The sequence below is a fragment of the Babylonia areolata genome, chromosome 6 (assembly GCF_041734735.1).
Source record: "Babylonia areolata isolate BAREFJ2019XMU chromosome 6, ASM4173473v1, whole genome shotgun sequence".
Classification (NCBI taxonomy): Eukaryota; Metazoa; Mollusca; class Gastropoda; order Neogastropoda; family Buccinidae; genus Babylonia; species Babylonia areolata.
The window spans coordinates 32,661,389-32,666,388 of NC_134881.1; the positions used below are offsets into that span (position 1 = coordinate 32,661,389).

At 44.7% G+C, this 5,000-nt stretch overlaps 1 protein-coding gene across 1 annotated transcript in view; it reads left to right on the forward strand.

The window, feature by feature from the left end:
* The first annotated feature begins 3,238 nt into the window (after positions 1-3,238).
* Positions 3,239-5,000, forward strand: part of LOC143282952 (tetraspanin-33-like) — a 28,796-nt gene continuing 27,034 nt past the window's right edge. Inside the window, exon 1 of the mRNA XM_076588871.1 lies at positions 3,239-3,295. The gene's annotated coding sequence lies outside the window, so the exon portion shown is untranslated. The remainder of the gene's footprint in view (positions 3,296-5,000) is intronic.

Sequence of the window (5,000 nt, forward strand, 5' to 3'; positions counted from 1 at the left end):
ACACACACAAGACAACAATGATGATAAATAAGCAAATAAATGTAAAACATGCAGACACACATTCACACACACACACATACACACACACATTCTCACACACACACACACACACACACACACACACACACACACACACACACACACACACACACACACACATATGCATAACAGATATACAACAAACATACAGTTTCACAGATATGAAAGCACAATCAAATACACATAAACGTACATGAGCACCAACACACACACACACACACACACACACACACACACACACACACACACACACACACTACCCTGCACCCCGCCCCCTCCCCTCCTCCAGATCTGAAGTGGATGGAGTTATTGATTTTGGTCGAGACCAAGCGGCCAAGACTGACGGTCGGACAGTCGCTTCACCAGCAATGATATTGCATCTGTCTGTCCCTCTGTCTGTCTGTCTATCTGTCTTCTTTTGGTCCCTGTTTTAGGTCTGTCTGTCTTGCCTGCCTGTCTGTCTGCATGTGTGTATGTCTTCTTTTGACCCCAGTTTATCTGTCTGTCTGTGAGACTGGGTGGATAATTTCTGTTTTTTTTTAAAAGCACGTAGGTCTGCAGTTTGCTTATCTCAACACACTGGTTAAATCAAATTTCGTTTCGCTTCGTTTGCTTTCATTCCAGTGTGTCCGTGTCGGTCCCCCTTGCGTGTGATTTGAATGAGTGAGTTGGTCTGCACACACACACACACACACACACACACACACACACACACACACACACACACACACATATATATATATATATAATAAATTATATCCCTACTGGGACGTATGTACCCGCGCGTTCCTTCGAACATGCATGCACACGCGCACTTATGTGTATTGCGCACGCATAATATTTGCGAACACAGATAGACAGAGACAGACTGAGAGACAGACTGAGAGATGCCCAATTCAATGAGACGGGTCATGTCCCTTTCCTCACAAGATTCGCTGAGAACTTCACGCCACTTTCCCTTTCCCATCCGCGGGCTGCACAACGCCGGCCTCACTGCTGTCACCACCTTCAGTTCAGCGTCATCGGTGACAGGAGACAGGAACGACACAGCTGGGCACACGTACAGCTGATCGAGGGGACATATAGAGCTGAGCACATAATAACAGAACTGAGGGAACACAGGGGGGGGATAGAACACAGAATGCGGGGATAAAGGGAACACGTATGTATACAGCTGAGGGAAATACAACTGTTAGAACGCACGGAACACATAACAGTACTCAGAGCCGAGGAAACACAGAACTTTGGGGACTGTAGAGATGATGGAGTATGATTGTATCAGCGAGGGGATACAGAGGGGAGAAACGTGACACAGGGAGCATATAAAGGTGATGACATGTTTGATAGTCGTGTTCGACTATGATCATCAGAACAGCAGAGGAGGTAAGAGTGTCTTGCCCAAATTACATCCCCACTCTCTCGACCAAGAGGTTTTTAGGACAGTCGGCGTTGGGGATGGTTCCCAAAGGCCAACTAGTCCCCCAAGGCTGCAGCACTAAGAGCCTGTACAATTTTGCCCCCTAGTTTGAGAATCATAGTCCTTCACAACAGACAAAGCTGTAAATGATTCCCCATTTGCATTGGAGAAACCATTGATAATACAGCTCTCACTTTGCTGTTGGCCCAACTGTAAACTTATGTCGATCTGTGATATAAGGTGATGACATACAGAGCTGAGAAACACGTGGAACATATATACAACTGAGGGGGTACAGAGCTGAAAAAGACAGGGACATACAGTACAGAGCCAAGGAGTTACAGAGCTGAGAAACCCAGGGAATATAAAGAACTGACGGGACGATACAGAACTGAGAAACATAGGGAAAATATAGAGCTGCGGTGACACAGAGCTGACCAAAATTTATAAAAATAAAAAAATTAAAAAAAGGAACATGGATGAAGGGATGCAAAGGTGAGAAACATCCAGAACAAACAGAAACTAGGAATTTCAGACTTTCGAAACACAGAGAATATATATAGGTGAGCGAATTTAGAGCTGAGAAACGGAATATACAGAGGAGAGGGAATACAGAGCTGAGAAACGCAGGGAACTTGTAGAAGTGATGGAATACAGAACTGAGAAACATAGGGAGCATTATATAAAAAAAAAATTTTCTCAAAAACTTAGGGGATATAGAGCAGATAAAAATAGGGAACGTAATCATAGAGCTGAGGGGATAGAGACCTGAGAAAAATGGGGAAAATACGTGGGTTAGACGATACAGAACTGAGAAACGTAGGGAATTATACAGCTGAAGGGATGCAGAACTAAGAAACACAGAGAAATACATATTTGTGTGGATATATGACCTGAGAAACATAGAGAAGCATAGAGCTGAGTTGATACAGAGCTGACAAACATAGAGAAGTATAGAACTGGGTTGATACAGAGCTGAGAAACATAGAGAAGCATAGAGCTGAGTTGATACAGAGCTGACAAACATAGAGAAGTATAGAACTGGGTTGATACAGAGCTAAGAAACATAGAGATGTTTAGAGCTGGAGGGATACAGAGCTGAGAAACATAGAGAAGTACAGAGCTGAGGGGATATATGAGTTGAGAAACATAGAGAAGCATAGAGCTGAGGGGATGCAGAGCTGAGAAACAGAAAAGACAACATATGGAGCTGAGAGGATACATGAGAGAGACAGAGATAGACAGAGAGGAGAACGGAACTTCCATCCATGTACATCAGGGTACGGGTTCAAATCGTCATTAGCGCTCATCCCGCTTTCCTTGCCACACCTATACATCTGTACACATACTGCACGCACACGCACACACACACACACACACACACACACACACACACACACACACACACACACACACACACACACACACACACACACACCCATCCCCACAACCACCACCATCCACACACATGTATACTAATTATAAACCAAACCCACAATCACACAGCTGCTGCATGGAATCTATTTGGCGTTCTGCATCGATCTTGGTAGTCCTCACCTCACCCTGCACCACCCCCACCATCTCCGCCTCCCCCAAGTTTCTTCAGTGCGTGATCTGCTTCACGTTTCCGATCGAAACTGATTCGGTCCCTCCCCCCCCCCACCCACCCCCCAAGCCCCTCCCTCCCCCTCCCCCTCCCCCCCGCCCCCTCCCCCTCCACACACACACCTAAATCCACCCTCCACACACATACACACACTCATATCTCACCGCTCTTCCCCATCCTTCTTTGTCCATCCACTACAAGGTCCACCAATCTCTCGGGAAAGCCCGGCGAAGGTGATAAAATAGGTTTGCGGCTGGCTTCCTTTTGTCGAAAGTTTGTTTTTTAAGCGTTGTTCGTGAGGTATCCACACAGACTGTGCAGTGCATTGTAGTTTTTGATAGTTAGAAAAGCTTTTTGAAGGGACACTGTTACTCGGATAACAAGAATGGATAGAGTGTTCCCGAGTTTTCTGTGAAAAATGCTTCTGGGAAATCTTACTTCGCATGGATAACCAAAGGGCTTGTGTGTTATCTACGATAAATATTTTTTTTGCGTGAACGACAGGCCGAAATATTTGTTCATGATCGTCAGTCGTTCTGGGCTGAAAGAATCTGCAGCGAGAGGCGGTTGGAGTTGTCTTCTGGGGTTGCTGTGACTAACAACGTAAATATGAACGTGTAATTTACCTGAGCTTGTTCTGCCTAGGTGTTAGCTAAATATCCACACAAACTTTAACACTAATAATGTAAAATTGGAAGAAAAAAAATATGTGTGTGTTCTTTTTATGCTCTGTATTAAATATTTTTCACCCGTCCGTATTTGGAGCGTACTAAAGATCTCGCTATTGAAAAAGTAAAACAAAGGTGTGTGGTTTTTGCTCTTCGTAATCCGCTACATGGAAAAGCATCACTAAGACTGAGGCTGACAAGTAGGGTGTGGCGGCCGGGGGCAAGACACACCATTATCAGTGCGTGTCAGTAGAGACAGAACATTGTCGGCCAGGTTCCTCATCCCAGGATAAGTCTGGGGTCACAGGCAACTGACGGACAGGTATGAGGATGGTCGTGGAAAGCGTCAATGAATGAAAGTTGTCCAGTTTCGCTCTGACCGCTTGTCTGTTTGTGTGTCTTGTCTTCGAGGTACACACACACACACACGCACACACAGACACACAGACACAGACACAGACACACACACACACACACACACACACACACACACACACACACACACACACACACACACACACACACACACACACACATCTCCATCTCTCTCTCTCCCTCTCTCAAACTTGTACTCCTGAAAACAGACTTCCCTTTTGGACTCCGACTATAAACAAGCGAATGTTCTCCCTCTGTTCCGTAGATTAGAGTACATCAAAGGAATAACAATGCACAAGATTATGACCAGGAAATGCACCACCAACACATGACTAATAAACAAATTTTCTGTAAATCCATCAAGGAATCCCCCCCAAAGTCCATATCCCAATCCCAAGAACTGATTTGTTCAAATCCTGTTTGGTTTACTCAGGCGCCATTCTATGGAACTCACTCCTGGAAATAATCAAACAACACCACTGCCCAACTACCTTTAAAAAAAATATTTAAAATATATTTAAAAAACACACACACAAAACATTACTTTCCCCACCTCTGTCTGTCTCTGTCTCTGTCTCATCCTAGATGAACAGACTATAAGTGAGTGGTGGTGTGGACGCTAGTCATTCGGATGAGACGATAAACCGACGTCCCGTGTACAGCATGCACTTAGCGCACGTAAAAGAACCCACGGCAACAAAAGGGTTGTTCCTGGCAAAATTCTGTAGAAAAATCCACGGCGATAAGAAAAACAAATAAAACTGCACGCAGAAAAAAAAATACAGGGACGCGCTCTCCCTGGGAAGAGCAGCCCGAATTTCACGTAGAGAAATCTGTTGTGATAAAGATAAATACGAATACGAATACGAATATAAATGAATAAACGAACGATGAC